The sequence below is a fragment of the Schistocerca americana genome, chromosome 5, assembly GCF_021461395.2.
Source record: "Schistocerca americana isolate TAMUIC-IGC-003095 chromosome 5, iqSchAmer2.1, whole genome shotgun sequence".
Classification (NCBI taxonomy): domain Eukaryota; kingdom Metazoa; phylum Arthropoda; class Insecta; order Orthoptera; family Acrididae; genus Schistocerca; species Schistocerca americana.
In genome coordinates, this window is record NC_060123.1 from 379,916,619 (window position 1) to 379,942,038 (window position 25,420).

The following is a 25,420-nucleotide window of genomic DNA, read 5'->3' on the forward strand; positions in this document are numbered from 1 at the left end:
GCTCGCTATGAGACAAGCACAAGGGGATGCCAGGTCCTCTCGTGAGAAACGTATCACCACCTGACCCAGTGTGAAAGAGTTCTCATTGTGTGACACCATTTGGTCGACTGCTTGAATCGTGCAGGGTATTCAGATGAGACTGATGCCCCATGTTGGCTTCCACGGGAACGTGAGGGCAGCCGTAATCGTCATCAAGATCCAGTCCATCACGTCTGATTACCTCTAGACAGGATCGTCGTATTGTACACCAACTACGTCATAACCTCTTCACATCTATGTGAGTCACCCGACAAAAAGTAATGGACTCCATGCAATACTAGTAGCGACCTGTATAAGGAAATATCGTCCCATGTATAGGGTGAAGTTAACCTCAGAACATTAACGGCTGCGGCTGGCCCGGTATGGTGACCAGGAAGCGTGGACTGTTGATGAATAAGGTTCTCCTGTGTTCAGTAACGAATTGTGTTTCAGCACTACCCAAGATGATCACTGCCGGCGAGTTTGGAGGCGACATAGCAAGATGAAACATTCTTCTGGTGTTTAAGACCGGCATAACGCATTTCACATGACGTTAAGGTGTGGAAAGCCGTCGTGCGCAGATCACGGTTAGTAATCGCGCAGGAACTCTGGTGGCACAAGAGGGAGTCACGGAGATGCCGCGTCATCATTTTTTACTTCTCACGCTTCAGTAGCGTGGTGCCAGTATTGACAGGACAACGCTCGTCCGCACTTGGAATGTGTCTCTGCCAGCTGCTGACGTACTGCTGGTACGCAGAAAGATGCCCAGATCTGTCCCCGAAACAATGATTTGGGGAGCAGCTTGGAAGTCAACTCAATTTTAGTGTTCCTGTCCGAGATATCAAGGTCCATTACAACTATTGTGCGACAGCTTGTCTCCGGAGAGGATAAAACGGCTTTATGACATCGTTTCCAACCGAATTACGGCATGCATCACAGCGCGAGGTGGTGCGACGTTATCCCGATAAGTGTGCTCGTACTGCCAATTTTTGTATAAATTTGACTCGATTTTGTAGTCACTGAAATAACATCACATATCCTGCCAACGCTTTCCATTTCGTTTACCCCTCATCTTCTGGGTGATTCGCTCTTTCGTCAGGCTGTATGTATGCCATTGGCGACCTGTGAAAACCGGCATTTCATGCAGTGCCTGGACGATATATACAACAGCGAAAATCATTAGGCGGGGTATGAAGCGCATCTTACTTAATTCTTTGGCTAGAAGTTTAACAGAACATCTCTTAACTTCAAGACAAAATATAAAACAAAGATAATTTAAACATTTTGAGACTTATAAGATCCACTCACAGTTCACAGAATGCAACAAATATCTGACGAAGTCCGAAGATTTTCCAACGGAGAAAGATGTATCTCTCAGGTTAGCTGCAACTCAGAACTCTACAGGGGCTGGACAAGGATTTGTGAAGTTCTTGCCCAAAATAAGTTCAAGAACCTTAGGTGTGTGTGTTAAAAAGAACAGTTATTTTCAACTCAGAATGTCATTTCGCTTGTGGTTGTTGCAATAAACAAAGCATAAAAAAGTGCAGCTTCAAAGTACATAAAAATTTAGATTCAGTTACTGTTTCTACATGTTTGCAAGAATTGTTAAAAGACAGTATTTCCAGCTGTTTATTACATATTGGTAACTGTTAGAAACTATTAAAACACATGTACATCAGCATGAGCCAATTTTCAGAAACACACACTTGTGGTAATTTATGTGTTTTAATTGAACTTTAATAAAATGTATAAATTTCTGATATGAACAAATTATTTCACTCTAATTTTCTACTTTCCCAGCGTCCATTTCGCATTTTACAAAAGATCTAGTAATTTTATACATTTTTCTAGGAAAAGTATTAAATGAATGCTTAATAAAAGACCTCGCCAAAATACACTAGGCCTTCTTTTTATTTCCTAGCCATTCTATACAATGCCTTGATTTAACACTTTGCTGGCAACATATGTAACACAGAGATCTACGTTAAATTCTTTTTACACACTCTCATTGCGCTTTTCATTGTGTCTCTTCATCGTAGCGGAACAAGCACAGGATCTTTAGGATTTACATACATATTGACTTTACGCGTGTAGTAAGGGTATTCACAGACGATACCGACACAGTCTGCATAGTAATAATGTGACGAAATAGTTCAGTTATGCATAAGTTAAATGGATATCAGTATGTCACAAAGTTGGTAATCAGTAAACTCACTCTCTTCTCATACTCACTCTCTCTCTCTCTCTCTCTCTCTCTCTCTCTCTCTCTCTCTCTCTCACACACACACACACACACACACACACACACACATAGGACACACATCCATTTTAGAAATACATTGTGAAGACTGTAACTATTCAGCTACTGTAACGCACAGGAGACATCATGTTGATATCAAGTAATACCGTCCCTGGCCTCAACAGCAGCCTCGGTTGGGCGAGGACGGGATGTGTGACGTGGCAGGTTCTCTCTTAAATTGTCACGCGACATATTTGTGAAGGTGACTTGCGGCATCCCTTGATCAATGTAGACGATGTCTTTCGCTGCTTCCTATTTACAGACAATATCCAGTACCTCCATTCACTATTCTCTTTACTATCCTCTTATCACTTCTCTTTTATTACCGTGAGGGTCTTGCAGAGTTGACAGTTGTCGAACTAGCTGGCTAAAGATAAGGGTTTTAAAAAGTACGAAGCAAGATCGTAAACTTGTTAGTCACGGACTGATTTTCAGCCTTAGACATCTGACCCAGCATATGCGTCCCCATCCAAGCCATCGTCTCTCAGCTCTGCCCTCCCCCCTCCCAAAAAAAGAAAAGCTTCTACAATGATAAAAATTAGAAAGATGTCTGTTCCCAGAGGGCAGCTTGAGAATTACCATTGCCTCGGCGGCCACGCTGTGCAGCTACATTGTGTTTAAATTTCTGAAACAAGAGTTTCTCTTGCTTCATAGTGCTATTTTCCATACAGCGCGCCTATTCGTGGCCGGCCGGAGTGGCCGAGTGGTTAAAGGCGCTACAGTCTGGAACCGCACGACCGCTACGGTCGCAGGTTCGAATCCTGCCTCGGGCATGGATGTGTGTGATGTCCCTAGGTTAGTTAGGTTTAAGTAGTTCTAAGTTCTAGGGGACTTATGACCACAGCAGTTGAGTCCCATAGTGCTCAGAGCCTGCCTATTCGTGCGTGGCTACGTGCAATCTCTCCTATTCATGAGATTGAGAATCGCATCAGGGAGTGGAAGTATTCTTCCTGCTTCCTCCTCAAATCACAACACTATTGGCTAGTAATATCGATATCCGCAATGGTAGGAGTATGTTTAACCTTACTACTAAAATTTTACTGTACGGAACTTGCTATATCTGCTCTGTTGTCTAACGAGATTCCTTTTCTGACAGAAACAGCCAAGTTGCTGAGCGTTGAGATAAAGAACGCTCTGCGCTGGGAGATGGAAGAGTAAAGACAACTGATGAGACGATCTTTGCTGTGTAATAGGAAGATATCTCTACTTGAACTCTGAGTACGCAGATAGAGCTGAACTCAGAGTCTCCAGCCGCTGCTGCCGCTAACTTCCATATTCATGCGATATGAATGTGGTAAGATGGACCCGCATTGACGACCACGATGCAATAGTGTCGTGAAGTTAGTTCACTCCCCTCTCCCCCCCTCCGTCCCCGCCCAGCCCTCCCAGAAATCAGTTGCACAGTGCACAGTTCCCGTATCTCGCAGCCAGCCAGTTGCTTCATGGTGTTCGTACGTATTTTTAAGTGTTCTTTCAGACTGATGACGTTACTGAGAGAATACAGCACATCCTTGGCCAGCACTGCCTTCCTTCAGTGATGCAGTTCGTGAAAGAACTAGGAGTTTATAAAGTATGTTCTGTCCATATTGAAAAATACACGTAGTTAAGCTGTATCGGGTCATAATATCAAAAGCGTGTATCTCTGTGATATGTACAGCTCTACGTTAGGAATAGTGTATACTTGTTGTTTCCTTCTGCTGAATTGACTGAAGGAAGCTGCAACAAGCTACGGCGTCGTTGAAAGCTGGTCACCATATGCGCGAAGCTATGGCCGTTCCAAGCTGAAAGACGTCGTCGTTGGGACAGCTGTCACTGATTATTATTAAAAACCGTATTGGAGAAAGAAAAAAGACGAAAAGCTTGGTATGATCTTACCTTCGCACCATTAAGTCGCACGTGTGAGCAAACTTAGTTTCTGTCAATACATTGACGACAAAAATGAGTTAAGAAAAAGATTAAAAACTGAACAGAAGATGTTATTAATGGAAATTTAAAACCTATGTTGGGAAGTTATTTGCTTCAAGAGTGTTTACGCTGGATGGTAATCTTGTTAAATCTTATCCTCATCATGCTACTGAACTGAATCAGAATCGTTAACTGAGTGAGGCAGAAAAAAGGGAATCGACTATCTTCGAGACCTATGATTTTCGGCGAAGTGATTTTGGGATTGGAGGCAGTATTAACATTCAGGGACGTCTCTGGAAGGCTGTTGCATGTTTTATAAGTGAAGTAGAGTTTTCAAAAGTGAAAAGGTGTCCTAATTTTTTACACTGGCTTAACTTTAGCTCGGAGAATGAGATACATACTTGCGCTGAGTAGTTGCATATGATAACATCGCTGACATCGCTGTTTGTCATGGCGACAGAGGATAACAACTATATGTAGAGCTCCAAAAATTGCGTTATTGCTTGAGATTAAGAGAAGGTTTATTTATGACAGTAACGCAATTAATGTCCATTTGTCCCATTAAATAAGAACCTGCTAGGATAAAGTATTTTTTCGGAACAGACGACAATGATATCAACCCAATCAGCATTGGTGGAACAGTTTCCAGCGTTCTCGTAACATTAAGGTCTTAGCAGGATAATTTTATTAGCCAGTGTGAAGACTAGTTAGCTGCTAAGAGCACTGAAAGACCGAAACGTCAACATATAGCATCAGAGTTGCTAATATACACTCCTGGAAATGGAAAAAAGAACACATTGACACCGGTGTGTCAGACCCACCATACTTGCTCCGGACACTGCGAGAGGGCTGTACAAGCAATGATCACACGCACGGCACAGCGGACACACCAGGAACAGCGGTGTTGGCCGTCGAATGGCGCTAGCTGCGCAGCATTTCTGCACCGCCGCCGTCAGTGTCAGCCAGTTTGCCGTGGCTTACGGAGCTCCATCGCAGTCTTTAACACTGGTAGCATGCCGCGACAGCGTGGACGTGAACCGTATGTGCAGTTGACGGACTTTGAGCGAGGGCGTATAGTGGGCATGCGGGAGGCCGGGTGGACGTACCGCCGAATTGCTCAATACGTGGGGCGTGAGATCTCCACAGTACATCGATGTTGTCGCCAGTGGTCGGCGGAAGGTGCACATGCCCGTCGACCTGGGACCGGACCGCAGCGACGCACGGATGCACGCCAAGACCGTAGGATCCTATGCAGTGCCGTAGGGGACCGCACCGCCACTTCCCAGCAAATTGGGGACACTGTTGCTCCTGGGGTATCGGCGAGGACCATTCGCAACCGTCTCCATGAAGCTGGGCTACGGTCCAGCACACCGTTAGGCCGTCTTCCGCTCACGCCCCAACATCGTGCAGCCCGCCTCCAGTGGTGTCGCGACAGGCGTGAATGGAGGGACGAATGGAGACGTGTCGTCTTGAGCGATGAGAGTCGCTTCTACCTTGGTGCCAATGATGGTCGTATGCGTGTTTGGCGCCGTGCAGGTGAGCGCCACAATCAGGACTGCATACGACCGAGGCACACAGGGCCAACACCCGGCATCATGGTGTGGGGAGCGATCTCCTACACTGGCCGTACACCACTGGTGATCGTCGAGGGGACACTGAATAGTGCACGGTACATCCAAACCGTCATCGAACCCATCGTTCTACCATCCCTAGACCGGCAAGGGAACTTGCTGTTCCAACAGGACAATGCACGTCCGCATGTATCCCGTGCTACCCAACGTGCTCTAGAAGGTGTAAGTCAACTACCCTGGCCAGCAAGATCTCCGGATCTGTCCCCCATTGAGCATGTTTGGGACTGGATGAAGCGTCGTCTCACGCGGGCTGCACGTCCAGCACGAACGCTGGTCCAACTGAGGTGCCAGGTGGAAATGGCATGGCAAGCCGTTCCACAGGACTACATCCAGCATCTCTACGATCATCTCCATGGGAGAATAGCAGCCTGCATTGCTGCGAAAGGTGGATATACACTGTACTAGTGCCGACATTGTGCATGCTCTGTTGCCTGTGTCTATGTGCCTGTGGTTCTGTCAGTGTGATCATGTGATGTATCTGACCCCAGGAATGTGTCAATAAAGTTTCCCCTTCCTGGGACAATGAATTCACGGTGTTCTCATTTCAATTTCCAGGAGTGTAGTAGGAAAGGTATTTCTGTTAACGAATTACACGGTCAGGTCGATCGACGGACCGGTGAAGAAATAGTATGTTCAGTTACCAAGAACTCATTCGTTTATGTCATTGGGTAACTCATGTGTTGATGTTTGACATTAATAAGCCTGATTGTTATGTTGTCTAGTTGTTCCCGTTATAAACAGATGACACTGCCTCTCATTATAATCCATGTGCGTGTTGTGGTACCCACATTTTCATTCCTTCTTAAGCCATAAGTACTAATTATCATTTCAGTAGCATGTTTCCGTTTGTGTGACGTTATAATATCGTTAAAATGATGATAATAAAGGGCGATTCCCTTCTCTAGGGTCACCAGATATCGGGCTGTAGCCGGCCGAAGTGGCCGTGCGGTTAAAGGCGCTGCAGTCTTCAACCGCAAGACCGCTACGGTCGCAGGTTCGAATCCTGCCTCGGGCATGGATGTTTGTGATGTCCTTAGATTAGTTAGGTTAGTTAGGTTTAACTAGTTCTAAGTTGTAGGGGACTAATGACCTCCGCAGTTGAGTCCCATAGTGCTCAGAGCCATTTGAACCATATCGGGCTGTAGCAACATAGAGGTATGCCAAACAGCACAACCAACGCTCCACGGAATCCACAAATGAAACAGAAGCCACTGACTGATGACCGTTTCCATAGAGTTAATAACGGATATGTAGTGTGCTGCGTTTCAGCCCGAGTTCCAAATAGTCACGGACAGCCTCTTAACACAGGATGAATGTACGGGCCAGTAAAGATGCGATATGGTGTCTGAGTGTTCGTTAAACCAGCAACGTAAGTGTGCATTGCTGTGGACAGGGCTGATATCATGTTGTAAGACAGGCGTTCCTACAGCACAGTCACCAAGACGTAAACGAGTGGGTAACACTTGGACACGCAATATACATCATGGCTGATATCAATGTAAACTGAATCAGTAGATGTCGGTCATGATACCACCATAAGTTCACAGAACCACCCAAGGCTTGAATCACACCCTCAAAACATTACGACCTGATCGCCTCATTGAGCCGTCGATGCATTGTTTCTCTTGGGTCATTTCTAAAGAGCCAAAATTACGATGCCTCGGATCAGAAAACACGCCACAGTTTTCACTTAGCTTGGCACATTTAAACCGTGAAGCATTTTGCACCGTTGTGAACAACGACGCTGTATCGGGTATCCTATTCCACGTGCCCAGTGCAGGCCCTTCGCATCTCAGTGTTCGCGTGGAAACTGCTTAAGATGGACCTGTCGGGTTTGAAACCGGCAGTCATCAAAAAGGCATGACACTGATCTCTAGCGTCTACTGTTTAGTGTCTACTCTGAAGCGCCAAAGAAACTGGTACGGCCAGGCGTATTCAAATACTGAGATAAGCAAACAGGCAGAATACGGCGCGGCCTTCGACAACGCAAATGCAAGGCAACAAGTATATGGTGAAGTAGTTAGGTCGGTTACTGCTGCTGCAATGGCAGGTTGCCAAGATTTCTGTGAGTTTGAACGTGGTGTTATTGTCGGCGCTAGAGCGATAGGACACAGCATCTCTGAGGTAGCGACGAAGTGGGGACTTTCCCGTACGACCATTCCACGAGTGTACCGTGAATATCAGGAATCCGAAAAGAACATAAAGTCTCCGAAATCTCTGCGGCCGGGAAAAGCTCCTGCAAGAATGGGACCAACAACGACTGAAGAGAATCGTTCAACGGGACAGAAGTGCAACCCTTCCGAAAATTGCTGCAGATTTCAAAGTTGGGCCATCAACATGTGTCAGCGTGCGAACCATTCAGTGTAACATAATAGATATGAGCTTTGGGATCCGAAGACCCACTGGAGGAGGAGGAGGAGATTAGTGTTTAACGTCCCGTCGACAACGAGGTCAGTAGAGACGGAGCGCAAGCTCGGATGAGGGAAGGATGGGGAAGGAAATCGCCCGTGCCCTTTCAAAGGAACCATCCCGGCATTTGCCTGAAGCGATTTAGGGAAATCACGGAAAACCTAAATCAGGATGGCCGGAGACGGGATTAAACCGTCGTCCTCCCGAATGCGAGTCCAGTGTGCTAACCACTGCGCCACCTCGCTTTGTCTGAAGACCCACTGGTGTTCCCTTGATGACTGCATGGCACAAGCCCTTACACCTCGTCTGGGCCCGTCAACACCCACATTGGAGTGTGAAGACTGGACACATGTTGCCTAGTCGGACAAGTCTCGTTTCAGATTGTACCGAGTGGATGGACTTGTACATGTATAGTGACAACCTCATGAATCCATGGACACTGTATGTCAGCAGGGGACTGTTGAAGCTGGTTGAGGCTTTGTAATGGTGTGCAGTGTGTGCAGTTGGGGTGATATTGGAACTCTGATACGTCTAGATAGGACTGTGACATCCTGCCTGATCACCTGTAATCATTCACGTCCGTTGTGCATTCCGACGGACTTGGGATATTCTAGCAGTACACCACTGGCCACCAAAATCTGCAGATACGAACATTATTGAGCATATGTGGGATGCCTCGCAACGTGCTGCTCAGGAGAGATCTCCACCCCTTCGTACTCTTACGGATTCTTGGACAGCCCTGCAGGATCCATAGTGTCAGTTTTCTCCTGCACTACTTCAGACACTAGTTGAGTCCATGCCACGTCCTGTTGCGGTACATCTGCGTGCTTATTGTTTCCTACTCTGTATTAGGCAGGTGTACCAGTTTCTTTGGCTCTTCATTGTATTTACGGCTACTGTTCTTACCGTATGTAGCGAGTTGTACACCATCCTAAGTATATACGCTGGAGAGTGCCCATTGATACGTCAACAGATCGGCCACCTTCATAGTGAGATCTTGGGTAAGTCAAAACGCGATAGCTCCCTGATGACATTCTGTCACGCATCCATGCTGATTCGATGATAACCTACTGTCAGCCATTCACAACTTTACTGGCTTTACTAACGTGAATGTTGGAGGTAGAAGATCTGCAGCGCTTAAGGGCAACCAGGGTATTCCTGTATGAGATGAATAATGTTCAATCCTGTGTGCTTATGTGCTGAGAAAAGTAGCAGCAGATACGAGAGGCTTGTTAGAAGTCTGGTAGGAAATCAGGGAGAGATTCATCACATATTCAATGGAATTCAAAGACTTGTAGACAGATAAAAATTAAACAAATAGAAAATGATCATGAAGAGAACAATGCGAGATATTTTCTGTGAACTTGAATATAAAATGCAATCAGCTGATCTGCTAAAAAGTGTTGGATCTACGGAAAATCTGTTTACTGACAATTACTAATTATTCAATCTCTCAGTGCCCGTAATGGTACCGAAATGGAAGATGAAAGACAGAACTCCAATACACTGAACTTGGTCTTAAACTGTTTCACTGAGGAAGATCTTAAAACAAATTCTCTTCTCAATCACCATAGTAACAACAAAATGTTAACTGACGAGAGAAGTGATTGTGAAATGGAAAATCACCTACAAACTCTCCACCGTAAAAAGGCGTCTGGACATAATGAGATTCCTACAGCACTGTATTCAGATTATGCGGACGAGGAGCCTCACTTTTTAGGCTCAGTATATGAAGGGTCCAAACGGAGTGTACTATGTGACCAAAAAATGTCTGTTCATTCTAAATTTCAAGAACGTTCATTGACCGTAGTCGTAGGGCAGTACACAACTGCGCCGCGTTCTTCGACTTTCGGAGAGTATTCGAAACAAGACCGCATATTCGCACTGCCGTTCAGTGACCACAACGCGAATGTTCCGTGAGTTGGGCAAGATTTATGCCTCATTCAGAACTCGACAGACGTAAACGAAAGCTCTGGAGTACCGCAAGTGTTAGACGGTGGTTACGATTTACTAAATGTAAAAATCGTCTAACGGACAGAGTAGGAAGCTGTACCGAAATAAAGAAAAGACCGTCAGAGGATCGAAGAGTGGTAGATGGTCACTAAACTAAATAAATGTTAAATTTTCTCATAAAACGCGATTCATTACTGTTGGTGATGAATTGCTGAAAAATATAACAGCCACAAAATACATGGAATACACAGGCAGGAATGACCTGTTGTGGAATGATAAGGTTAGATGTAGAATAAACAAATGCCAGGCCGAAATTCATTGAAAAGTTGCTGATAAAGCAACAGTGTGACGGGTTCTTGAGTACTGCTGTCTGCTAGAAGCCTGGGATGGATGGAGGTTTTTGCACGTTGACTATAGTCAAGTCATTTACTTTTATCCCTATGGCAAAGTCAGTTTGCATGGGAAGCTCTGCAGTATTATTCAGTAGCTCATTTTTAATGAGCGTTGCGATTGCACGCTTTTCATGGCGTTTGGAGGCAACAGTGGTGAATCATTGCACTTTTTTTTGGGTAAGTTGAACGCTCATCGGTATGTGTTTCTTGAAGTGCCAGCAGTACGTCTATCTCATTTTCTTTCATAATTGTGGAGAGCATATCAGCTTTGGCTCTGCTATAGCCTTCATTGTTAGCTTGGCATACCCTTAGAACAGGCCTAATTTTTGGTTTTTTGATGGGCCGCATTCTGCTAGCCTTCAAGTAGCGCATCTGGCAGGGCCGGGAAGTGCGAGTACGTCCGGCCATCGCTTGGGGGTGACACGCTTCGCGTTTCGCTCATCTTCTTCTCATCACGTCGAAACACTACTAGGGGAATGTGCCACGTCGAGGCTGCCACCGTCCACTACCCTGGAACGGAGAAGACTGAAATAACAGCAGCGCACTTCGTCACGAGTTAGCTTAGTATGCTCGACTGCCCGTAAGCAGATACTCATCGAACTCCAGTGTCCAACAGTACAAGAAAGGCTTTGTTCGCTACCGAGAAGTTAACTGTTAAAACTCCGAGAGTGTAAGTATGAAGAAGTAAGGAAACATATGAATTTCTAAAACACTCATCTTGTGAAACGATCACGACGAGAAAAATGGAAGAAAAATGAGAGCCCAGTCTGAGACTTAAGGTCAGTCGGCATGACCTTCATTGAACAACAGAGATTAGATTTAACGGCTTCCATCATGGGTAAATCAACGTAGCTATTACATCATACCGTATGTTCAAGGAAAACATTTCGCCGCAGTCAACTTCAAATCTACCGTTTTGTTATTTCTAAATGTTCGAGAGTTAAAGAGAAAATGGAAACAATTTAAAATATCCAGTTGAATAACATTTGTTTAACTCTACCAAACGCAAATCTCTGATGCTTAAGCGCCCCTTGAATTGTAAAATTACACGAGTTAATGCAAACATTTAATACGCAAATCGGCAGCCATTTTGCATGATTCATGACTAAAAGAACGATATTCGCTCAGTTTTGCGGTTTGTTGGACGTTGGGTCTGTAAATAAGCTTAATTTAGTTCTTATATTTCAGAAGAGGAAATTATGTTGAAATAGCATTCTGAATGATCGACTGAAGTACAGCAAGTCACTGTAAACTCCAAATAACATACCAGTGGAGTTTTTGGGGATTGCTGAGTATAAGGGACTATTTAATGCTGCCATTCTGTACGAACTATGTTCGAGAATTCAAATTCTTTTAATGTTTTTTATATTGTTCATAAACCGCCCCCATGCTTCTCCTGCCCCTCCCCCTCCATGCCCCCTCCCCGAACCCTCTGTCTCACACACCATACCCGCACACAAAGACGTACGCACTTGCAAGACACATACAAAATACATACCCGGAAAGAGAAAGAAAGCACAGAGAGAGAGAAGTGGCGAATTATAAAGGAAATTCTGCAAGAACACAAGTAAATCGTAAAACTGCTTCCAGCACACGATTTTCCTACAAATACCAGAGTTAATTTTAACTTCAAAACTTATTGCATCTCTTAGCGCAACAGTGCGTGGCAGTGGTTGACACTAGTATTAGACTAGGTGGAGATAGTGTAGGTATTTGATACCAGCACATTAAGGACATTTATTGTTCACCGAATGTGTGAAATGGTCAGCTGCTGCACCTGAACATTTAAATAACGAATAGGTGCCCACTGACCGCGCCATGTATGTACGTATGCGCTGTGTTCATCGCCAAAGCTGTAATTGTTTTAGCGAACCGTCAGCGAGTAAAATTTATTAAAACAATTGTATGTTGAAGTATTTACAAATCCCCTCATATTACATGTCTTACACGTCATCACCAAATATTTCCAGAAGTTAGTTCATTAAATATTTTCTTTTTCGTATAATTCGTTCCCCGTAAATGGCCGACTTCTTTCTTCTTTCCTCAGTACTAGCATTTAATGTAGTTCTCATTTAGTTAACCTCATTTTAGATGTGCTAAATTTTATCAAATCAAGTAATTGCTTTCATCTTACAGTGTAATATATTGATTTCTTTAATTCCCTGCAATATATTTTAATTTGTCGCTTCGTTACAAACGTAAATCGAAACTTCCTCGTCTTATACAACAGTACTGTACCTCTCGTATATAAGTTGGCTAATTCGTAATCAAATGTACCTTCGACTTCTGAAACAATGATCCATTTACCACATATAATTATACTCTAGATGAGAGTGTCACTTTGTTATGACAAAGTATTAGGCAGCTTCTGATGTCATTAAAACCAGCCGCCAGAAATTTCAGAATTTTCTTGCTGACTACACAAAGAAATTTGATTGCTGCCAAGTTGTTAGCTATGATCTGGAGGAATGAAAGAACAGTTAGTATAAGGCCATTAGAGGCGAAAAATAAGTTAGAATAAAGAGATGAAACATCATGTCGGGAAAAGACAAATCAGGGCATTCACTGTACTCTATGCAATCAATACAGACCATTGAACTGAGTCTTGAAATCCATTACTTATAATGCACTATCTCACATGGTAGACCCAGCGTATTTGACATAATTATAAAGAGTACTAACTGTTACTATGTGTCATCTGACTACAATGAGTGCCTCTTATGTGTTGTCCAATGTCCAATGTGTAAGTGATGTTACGGATATGACATATCAGCAGTTCTGAAGAATTCTGTGTGTTAGTTCAGATTACTCTTCTCCACCTACGGTACTGGTCACTAAAACTGGAGCGCTATTAAGACGGCATATAGTATATGTTGAACTGATGGTTCAAATGGCTCTGAGCACTATGGGACTCAACTGCTGAGGTTATTAGTCCCCTAGAACTTAGAACTAGTTAAACCTAACTAACCTAAGGACATCACAAACATCCATGCCCGAGGCAGGATTCGAACCTGCGACTGTAGCGGTCTTGCGGTTCCAGACTGCAGCGCCTTTAACCGCACGGCCACTTTGGCCGGCTTGTTGAACTGATATGAAGCTTATGTACTAGATGCTTGCATATAAGAATGTTTGACCTTTAAATCGCAAATACACAAAAATGGAAGGCTAATTCCATTTACATTCTACAAACAGTGCTCTACAAAAACAGTTTTCCATATTTTGAGAGGTGGTTGTATGGACCAAAACAAGGAAAAAAAGTCCAATAGACGTGATCTCTAATATGGCCACCCAACGAGCTATGAGCAATTGTTCATTTCCGGTTCTATGAAACACATCTATTCTATGGCAAGCTCTTTGCTGTTACGAAGGGCCTACAGAATGAGTATAGAAATGATAACATGTTATTCTGTTACAGTGAAACAACAGAGCTGCTAGTACAATCTGGTTGCAATCATATACACGCTCCTCCACTGCAGGGGTACGATAGGTGCGAGACTGCCGCGAACCGCAGTTTTTGGAGGTGTGGAATCAGAGTCTTCCAGTCGCTGGAAAAGACGGCTGAATAACTGTGCAAATAGTACCATGCGTTCTGAATAATCCTGACCATACAAGACACGGGCTCGACTGCTGCTCTCGTTTGGCAGACCGTAATAGGAGGTAATGTCTGCCATTTTTGGTGTGAAGTAATAGGGTTCCATTACGATGTTAGGTGGAAGATTAAAACAACTAAGTAAAAGCATTTCATAAACTTAGCAAAACGTAAACGGGTTCCATTGGAACAAATGTACAAATGTATCCGCTGCACTTACACGTAACTGGAAATATGGTTCACAGTAGTAGCACTAACAGATGTTTAATGCAAGCTTCATTCATGGACGATAACAGAGGGATGTGCCCTCCTGCGTTTATTTATTCCCTGTCTCGTTTGTAATAATAAAGAGCTAGCAGTAAGAGGGATGTGCTTCACAGTAGCTCTTGAGACACACATTTTAAAATCCATATTTATTGGACTTTTCTTCTTCATTGGTCCGTACTATCATACTTCAAAATATAGAACTTGTTTTTAACAGGGTGTATGATTTCAAGAGCGAAGAATTTTCTTTTTAAATTTCAGGAGAGAAGGTATTCGTTTACAGTAACAAGAAACATTTGGTCTCAATGGATCGCATTTTGTGTTCTATGAAAAAATACGCTTCAGTACTGAGGAACTTTATTTCCAGAGCGTATAATTCTCGGTATCAGCCCCATATAATTCCTGTTCTAGGAGGAAAAGAGCTTGTGGGAAAGACTGTTAAAACAATGACGGCAGAAACAGCAGGCCTAAGCACGTAGGCCGATGAAGGGAAAATTGACAAGATCATGATCGTTCTGTAGGAAAGGATGCATTAATAAACGGCCCCACTGCACTACCTCACGAGAGGGCATATATTCTTTTCGCTCCGCCATGCAGGTTCGTACAATTTCGCCACGCACGTGGGGTCAAGAAAAGGGCTTGTTTGCAAACGAAAAGCGTCTACAGGTACCGTGGGGCGACGCTTAGGTCACCAAAGAGATGTCAACATGCCGGTCACTGTTGCAGTTTCACTTCAGGCGACAACTGATGGACTGTATTCATCATCGTCATAAGGGCCCAGCGCTTGGCGTGATGGTTTAGGATAACATTAGATTGCAGCGCAGTCACTTCTGGTTCGCATAGCCAGTAACTTGACCAGTTACCATTATATTTCTGACATGCTTCGGTCGGTTGCTGTGCCCTATCTTCGAGATATTCGCGACGCTATCTTTCAACACGATGACACTAAACGTCATGTTTCCCTTGCTGTCTTGACCTATCTTGATACTGAGGACGATCAACTGTTGATTTTGCCAGGTACTTTCACCAGGTATCTCACCCATTCAGAACAGCTTATCATGTCATACCGAACGACTGTTATTCCATCGATCACAACCATTATGACTAATGAACTCCGGAATATAGTTGAAGCAGTAGGGAATGACCTACCCGTGTCTGACATCAAGACTCAGTTCGATTTAATGCCAAGCTGAGTTACAGCCATTATTAGCTATCAGAGATGGCAACTCTGTGTATTAAATGTTGGATATCCCACTTCACGCAAAAAGCTAATAATGTACCTTCGTACTACACCATATAAACACAATAATTAAATGTCCACCATTTCCTTTCTTTCCGTGTATTTCCGTTTTCATCATATTAATGTTACACTTGGAAAACAGGCAATATTATCTAAAGTGTGAAAGATACGATGCAGTAGAATACTGCGTGCCAACTCTCAGCTGTAAACTAGTATGAAAACCCAATGTATTACCCGTATGAAAGGAAACCCACATTCGAATAAAAATGCTAAGCAAACGGGTATATTCACTATCCACCACGGTATGGTTCACGTCGTAACGGTATCACGATATCTTACATACAGTGGTGTGAGATCTCAATGAGGAGACTTCACTATGAGACATAAATGTCTACTAAACCTTCTAGGTCCAACGCATTACTGTTTTTTCGTCGCTTTGTGGAAGAGTGGATGTCAATTATAAAAAATTAAAATAGTTGCTGCTACATAATTTTCCTTATATGACAATGCGCTGTGTGGCATGGCCATATGTAACTACAGTTATGACATATTTTAGCATAGATCTCAGATAAATTTAAATTTCATAACACAAATAGAACCGTCCACACAGAATGTATCCTAAACAAAAACATGGCAGGGCTTGTGAAAATGGACAAGGCTCGAGTGTAATCAGCGAGTAAATAAACAGCGACTTTGGTGTCAAACATTAAAAAATGTCATTCATTAAATATTTGAGAGCTGCAAGACGTAACATAACCGGAAACATTTATATCTCAACGAAATTATGATCTTTGGAGAGCAGACTTCACTCTGAAATGCAAAGTCTATTAAATCTTCTGGTTTAAAACAACATTGTTTTTCCCTCTCTATGTCAGGACTCATTTTCACAGCTTCTCCATCTTGCTGTCTGGTTTGCAACCCTCTTCCCCATTACTTTTTCTACACACCCATTCCGCAACACTGTCCTACATAATATTCGTACCACCTATACCCTACCCACTATCAATATCTGCTTCTAACTTCATACGCAAAATCCACATATCTCATTTCTCTACAATTCCTGCTGTCTTAGAGTCACAGTGCGATGCACTGTTATGATGAACAAAAGTAAAGGAAAAGCACTATTATGAGTGTACACCTTAAAAATTCTTCTTTAACATTTCATGAAACTAAAAATTTAATCGGAGTTGTAATAAGTTTAAACCATTTTACTCACCATAAGCCTCTTTTCAGAAGAGTGGATGCGAGGGTGTCGCCTTTCCCCAGGACAACAATAAAAAAATAAAATAGCTGCCATTAGATCATTTTCGTTACAGGACAAAGGCGGTTTGAGTCATGGTTAGATAGCTCCTTTGGTAAAGAGATTGAAATATGTCAGCATTCCATTCCGGCCAGTCTATCAGTTACTAAGTGTCTAAAAGCATTATTTCCTGTGGGGCTTTGTGTGCCATACGTGTTCTAAACCAAGAGATTAATTGAAGAGTTTAGTTGTTGTTGCTGTGGTCTGAAGTCAGGAGGCTGGTCTGAAACAGCTCTCCACTCTCTTCTCGGCCGTGGAAACATACCTGTGGCAACCAATGTCCATTGTAACCTAACTGTAATCAAATATGGGCCGCGCTCGACAACTTTTACCCCACAAAAGTGTCTCCCTTTATCAATTTCACGATTCGTCAATACATCAGGTTATGTCGTATGAACCAGTTAGTTCTTTTACCGACATATGGCATAAATGTGACTGAGTGTGACATCATTAATTATCCGACCTACACTTCCAGCCTTCAGCATTCACGTGGTGCACCACATTTCAATAGCCTTCTCTCTCTTATTGTCGGAACTGTTTGTTTATCGTCCACTTTTCACTACCATCCAATGTTACACTGTAGACATTTAAAATTTTATATTCACTCTAAATAGATTTCTCTTTTTCGGAAATTATTTACTTCCTATGGCTAGACTGCATTTTATATCATCTAGATCGGCCATTAATACTTATTTTTCTGCCCAAATGGTAAATCTCATCTACTGGTTTCATTGCTTCTATTGCTAAGCAAATTCCCTCAGCTTCGAATGATTTAATACAACTAAATTCCATTACTTTTGTTTTACTTTCGTTGATGTTTATCTTACAACGTCTTTTCAAGACAATATTCACTTCGTTTAACTCCTCTTGTAAATCGTTTGCTGTCTTTGAAGACCCACAGTGTCATGGGGAAACTTTATTCTTTTAGTCCTTGAACTTTAAATGCATTTCCATGTTTCTCTTTACTTAACTTCGCAGATTGCCATCCATGGTAAGCTTACTTCGATCCCTTTTGCCGTTCTTACACAAGAAGTGAAAGGGAACGTGGAGCAGGAGCCGCCTGAGTTTTGTGATCTCATAATACAGAATTTCAGGTTCCGGAGCATGTGAAAGGCATATTTTGTTCTTACTGTAGGAGAACATAGGCACTGAGATGCAACTCCGCATTTACGTCCATCGCAGAACTAAGGAGACGCCATATTAGACTACACCATTAGCAGTTTAAGCCCGATTTTGGTTCTTTTTCTAGTCACGTGCTGTTAGTATACGCCATTTCAAAGCTGTGACACGTTGAGGATCTGTCAAAAACGTGTCTTTGTTGCTCTAATCTGTTATAATAAAGCGACAGGAAGCAACATATTGATAGTTGGTGGCTTTTCTTATTTGGTGATTTAGATTGTAACTTACATGCTATGAAAGTATGACCTATGAAGGTACAGTCACATTGAAGAGTTATAAAGAAAAACAACATATTTTATGATATATGTAATTATTAAAGGTCAGTTATTAATGTAATGTAGTTAAAGCCTTGTGTGCCAGGTATTCATGTACTCTAAAGGAGTTTGTGAATTAGTTAGCAATTTAACAAAAGTAGTTCAGTAATATTTGATGTTATGGCGTGTATAACGGCGCTTTCCGTACTGAAGTGAGTTTGTTGTATTGTCTGTGCTGGTGAAATGGACCAATAATCTGCCAGAAACCTTTCCAAATAGAGTTAAGCATCATTCGTTTGCAAATACTGTGTATGAACGAATGCTCAAAGACGCATGTGTACGCGGAAGTGCAGAACATTGCAGTGTAATATTTCAGTGATAAACGTTATTTGGTTTTATCTACAGGAGAGAGCAAACTATTTCCATCAGAAGACTTTCTTTCAGATCTCCCGTATTTCACATATTCTAAAAATTCTGCTATAGAATAGAAGCAGTACCCAATCGAATAAGGAAGCCATTAAGGTTTCACAAAAATGTGAGAATTGCTTAATAAATTTTATATTAAGCGGACGACTATAGTAAAATTTTATCGCAGTGTGTATCGTATGCAATAAAGACTTGTGTCCGTACTGACTGGACATGAAATTTTCTTCCTTCTTTGTGTCATTTCAGAGGGATATATATATATATATATATATATAGGGCGCGTCAAAAAATGTATACACACTTTTAACTGTCATAGACAATTTATTTCCCGTTCTAAAAGGTTAAAGGGTGGTTCAAATGGCTCTGAGTACTATGGGACTTAACTTCTGAGGTCATCAGGCCCCTAGAACTTAGAACTACTGAAACCTAACTAACCTAAGGACATCACACACATCCATGCCCGAGGCAGGATTCGAACCTGCGGCCGTAGCGGTGGCGCGGTTCCAGACCGTAGCGCCTAGAACCGCTCGGCCACACCGGCCGGCTTACAAGGTTAAATATCTGTGAGAAAGTAAGGTTATGTTTCTTCAAAAGGTGGCAGCGGTGGCAAAGAAGTAACTGCAACATGGCGGACGTGCGTTTGGGCTTTGAAGCGAGGAAGCAGATAATTAAGTGGTACTGGAAGTTTGAGAATGTAGCTGCGGTTCGAAGACAGTGAAGACGTGAGTATGGTACAGAACCACCTTCAAGGTTAACAATTACACGCGTACGAACAAATTCGAAATTCATGGAACAGTGTGTAATGTGCATAAAGGTCGATCAGGGCGACCTCGTACAGCTACAAGTGATGATTCCACAACTGCGGTCTTGGAACTGTTTCAGCGTTCGCCTCAAAAATCTTCAAGGCAAGCAGCACGTGAGAGTAATGTAAGTGCTAGTAGTGTGCTAAGCATTCTGAAGAAAGGCAAGTTTCGTGTGTACATTCCAAGGCTGGTGCAACAGCTAAGTGACGACGATACAGATCGAAGGTTAGAATTTTGTGAATGGGTTCAGGAGATGGTGAGACGTGAACCGGGATTTATGGGTAGCATAATTTGGTCAGATGAAGCTCATTTCAATGGAACTGTCAATAGGCAAAATTTTGTGTACTGGGCTAAAAATAATCCTCACATTACAGTTGAGAAGGCTGTGAATTTGCCTGATGTAAATGTGTCGTGAGGTTTGTCTGCACGGGGTCTCATTGGGCCTTTCCGATTTTAAGGTACTGTTACTGGAGAAACGTGCCTAACAATGCTTGCTGACTCCATATTCCCTGCCATTCGTGCATTATACGGTAATGATGAATTTTATTTCCAACAAGATGGCGCCCTGCCGCCCTATCATAGGGACGTTCGAGTATACCTAGATCACAATGTGCCAGGCCAGTGGATAGGACGCAGGGGACCAATCGAGTGTCCTGCACGCTCTCCAGACCTCACGCCGCTGGATTTTTTCTTGTGGGGCACAGTAAAAGAGGAGGTGTACAAACGTAAACCACGTAACCTGGACACACTTTGGAATGAGATTCAGGTGGTGTGCGCGGAAATCTCATTGGACACTTTGGTACGATGTGTGGAATCAGTGGTGACTCGTACTCAGAAATGTATTGATGCTGAAGGCCACCAGTTTGAACATTAATCACATTTGCAAAGTACATTTATTTTTCCAATTGGACTTTAAGTTTTCCATTTCCAGAAATTTAACATTGTAGAACGGAAAATAAATTTTCTATGACACTTCAATGTGTGTCCACATTCTTTGATGCACCCTATATATATATATATATATATATATATATATATATATATATATATATATATATATATATATATATATTACAAAGAAAACATCGAGAACTGCAAGTCCACTTCAAAAGCGGTAACTGAGCAATTTTAGGCGCATCCCCTTTCGTAAAGAAAGTGTTTCGTCACGTAGTACGATGAGGTTTACGTTCCGTGTGATACACCAGGTCCTTTTCGAGTGTGAACCAAGGACAATGGAAATCAGACATGGCGCGCTTCCCGATTATAAACAAGACTCGCATGAGGATGGCTTTAATATCACCAAACGTTGAAAGGAAATTTAAAATTAATATTTAGTGGTGGCCGATCTCCCAGACAGTTTGCGGATTGACCATCTTCTGGATATCCGGACCCTAGTGAGGTAGCACCAGCTGGGCAGACACGCAGTGCTCTTGAGCGAAATGGACAGCAGGTGTTGGAGGGACGCCGGGCGCCGCAGCGTGCAGAGCGCACGTCGCCCGCCGCCTGGCCTGGCCCAGAGAGCACCTGCCTGCCTCGGCCGTGAGGGAGGGCGGACACTAGGAACGGGGAACCCCACAGGCGTGAAACGAGTGCACCGGCTCGTGAGGCTCCCGGCGCGCCCTCTGCAGACACCGAGCTCCACTTCCCCAGCAGTCCTGCCAACACACACCGACCAACGGGTAACGCACATCGCTCGTGCAAAGACAGTACAGAATACCATCCCCTGCAAGAGTTGAGATTTCTTGTGGGTTGTGAGGCGAATAATATAATGAGTTGTTTCCACGTGTCAGTTTCTGCGGCATCTCTTCCAGATTTACATAAATCGAGAGAAGAAGTTGTTCCTCTTCGTCCAATAGTAGCCACTGGAGATGCGACGTATTTTGCAACTAAACACCCTGCTACTCTGCTCAACACGCTGGATGGGCGTTGTGAGCATCACATTAGGAACTCGGTGGATTTTGTACGTCGATTAGAAGGATGCGTCTGAATGACTCTGATGTTCTAGTAAATATTGATGTTGTCTCCGTCTTCGCTCTTGTTCCTTTGCCTTATTACGGTCGCAGGTTCGAATCCTGCCTCGGCCATGGATGTGTGTGATGTCCTTAGTTTAGTTAGGTTTAAGTAGTTCTAAGTTCTAGGGGACTGATGACCTCAGAAGTTAAGTCCCATAGTGCTCAGAGCCATTTGAACCATTTTGAACCTTTGCCTTATTTGTTGAGATTAATTGAGGTTATGTTTGGTGTTGAATTAACGAACCTATTTCGACATGTGATGATTCCAACTTACTTTTCATTCAGTGACCAATATTACTAGCAAACAGATGGAGTTGCAATGGGAAGCCCATTGTCACCCTTTATTGCAAGTTTACCCCAAAATACAGTACCATACAACGTAAGCGAATGAAAGTGACCAGAGTAGATAAATTTTGGTGTTGAACGATCACTTACTTCAGATACCGTTCGAATAGTAAAAATGGCAGCATTATATCTTTGAAGAAGATCCTGAACGTGGGCTTTCCACGACAGGCTACTATCTGAACACCTAGAAATTTGAACTGTTCAGTTTCACTAATAATATGCCCATTATGTGAAATTAAAACGTCGTGTTTTGTTGAATTGTTTGTTAGAAAATGTAAAAACTGAGTCTTATTGTGACTTAGCGTTAATTTATTTTCTGTAAGCCATAAACTTATGTCATGAACTGCACTGTTTGAAACACCAATGTTGCACACAATATCCTTTATTACCACGCTAGTGTCGTCAGCAAACGGAAATATTTTAGACTTACCCGCAATACTAGGGTCACTAGCATCTGTCATCATTTTGGCTTAGAGTGAAGGGGTTCTTCATACCTTGGTTCACAGGGCCCACGTCATCTGAGACCCTGAGAGTGTGTCCTACAAATTAACCCATATTGAAGTTGTAACACCAGTACCGATATTCTCTGTACTTATCTGATGTAATATCTTGCTTAGTTTTTTCTTAATGTAACAAATATATGTAAATATTGTATCCATTACTTGTGTCCATTTGTGTCATTGTAATTAATCAATGGATGTAAACTCAAAAGTAATGTTCTACAAAACATTAAGACTTTACTTGTAATACTGGTTCACGAATAGGGAAAGTAGGTTTCTAATGATGTAAAAGCTAAAGGGAAGTTCTTCCGCAACGAAACTCGCCTGGTGTGAATAGAAAAGGTGGATTTGGCGATTGAACTGGGAGGCTCCATAACGGCAAAAGTCAGTCGTCGGCATTAAGTGAGAGTCGGTGGCTAGTAGCATACAAAGAATTCACGTCTTGTGAGCCGAATGAGGCAAGAAAAGCAACAGGGTTATTTTATATAGCCTCGGATGTGGAAGAAGTTGTACTCATTATCTATAGCATTCATTGGTTAGCTATGAAATAAGAAAATACGACGCTAACAAGAGAATTTTCAGGCTTATTACACAGCAGGAGCTATGAACAATTTTTCCGCCTTCTTTTGAATAGCAACAGGAGATCAATACTGCAACCACCTTCGCCTCAAAGAATCAGCCGAGTAGTGTACAACGGCATGTACCAGATACTGGTTTTATTATTCAGTAACAAGTCTGAGCTATGTAAACATTGTGTTGAGCAGCCATATTTTTTCCTTAAACATTTACCTAAATAAAGTACTATCCCCAAGTGCAACGATGTTTCCGAGTATGCCGTTTTATTGAAGTGAAAAGAAATTGTCCTCTTTCATTACAGTTAATAAACTTAGTAAATTTCAAAATTATTCAGAGGCCTTATGTTTCAAGCTGTCCATATATTCTTCATAAGAGGATAGTTAAAGCTCACCAAAATATAACTGCAAGGAAATAATCGAAATCGTTCTACTTAAATGTTGTTCTTATCGAAAGTTCAGTACAGTATTAAAGTTGTATGATAAAACCGGGACGATTCAGAATAGTTTAGCAGCTAATAAACTTGTAGGACCAGCACGAGGTATAGTTAATGTACAGGTTTGTGAATAACAATGTGTACATTTTCATGTAATACAATTAAAAGTGTTTCTCATATTGTGTATTAACTAAAGTGTTCAGTTTTATGTGAGTCAGTTTATAGAATATTTTCGGGGTACTCATGACAGTGATTGGGCCAGTTATGTGCTACAAATTACAATAACAATACCAAAGGCTTGTGTGTGCTACAGTAAGTCTCTGACTACCAAGAAGCAAACTATAACAGATCTAGGGACCACATAATGCATTTCAGCTACATGGTAGGCAAATAGTTTTCGGAAAAGAAAACACAAATTTGAAAACCGTTTTAGTGACAGTAATTCCCAACAATAATGTTGATAAAAAGGCCTCTTGCCCAAGTTAGTATAGCTCCACCATTATTAAACCCTTGCCTGTAATGATCATCAGCTTTCTACTTTAATATACAGACAGTAAATGTTACTGAAAGCCAGTCGTAGGAAAAACCGATAATATTCCTTCGGTGTTGTCCACGCCAAACCATTGTAAATTGCGCTACTACCTTGTACCTAATCTGCAAAACAGAATTTTAGTATCTAGCAAAGACAACCTGAATAGTTAACTTGCACGTATAACTATACATTTTCCTTTTACGTATTTGCAATTTTTATTAATACTAATAGAGCCTTGGTTCGAGTCCCATTTGTCTGCTAATGGATCCTTTCAATAGAAATATTTAGAGAGAAGAAAATAGTCCGAAACTTCAACTATTATATACACACATATTATACACACATCATCCTGGTTTCAAGAACGCCTAAAGATAGACGTTGACTATGGATATTGTACCACAGACACAGTCTCTTTGAGTGTTCAGAGATGTCACGAAATCCGACCACAGATGTAAACTATCATGCAGGAGCAGCACCTATTAGACGGAGGGACTCATACAACCGATCTGCTCCTTTCGTTCCACCAGGAAGAAGGTACACGGCTCGTGTTGTCTGTAGTCCAAGCAAGCCTAGACGGTCAATACCGCGGCTCGATCGCGACCGCATTGTTACTTTGAGCCAGGAAGGGCTCTCAACAAGGGATGTGTCCAGGCGTCTCGGAGTGAACCTAAATGCTGTTGTTCGGACGTGGTGGAGATACAGAGAGGCAGGAACTGTCGATGACATAACTCGCTCGGGCCGCCCATCCACTACTGCAGTGGATGGCTGCTACCTGCGGATTATGGATCGAGGAAACATGAGAGCAACGCATCCATGTTGAATAATGCTTTTCATGCAGCCACAGAACGTCGTCTTACGACTCAAACTGTGCGCAATAGGGCTGCATGATGAGCAACTTCATTCCCGAGATCGATGCCGATGCCCATCTCCGTAACCACGACACCATGATGCGCGGTACAGATGGGCCCAACAACATGCCGAATGGACCACTCAGGATTGTCATCACGTTCTCTTCACCGATGAGTGTTGCGTATGCCTTCAAGAACACAATCGTCGGAGACGTGTTTGGAGGCAACCTGGTCAGGCTGAACACCTTAAACACACTGTCCAGCGAGCGCAGCAAGGTGGAGGTTCCCTGATATTTTCAGGTGGCATTATGTGGGGCCGACGTACACCGCTGGTGGTCATGGAAGGCGCCGTAACGACTGTAATATACGTGAATGCCATCCTCTGACCGACAGTGCAACCATATCGGAAGCATATTGGCGAGGCATTCGTCTTCATGGACGACAATTCGCACTTCCATCGTGCCCAATTTGGCCTGGAACAGACTGAAATGTTCTGTTTATGGACAACATGA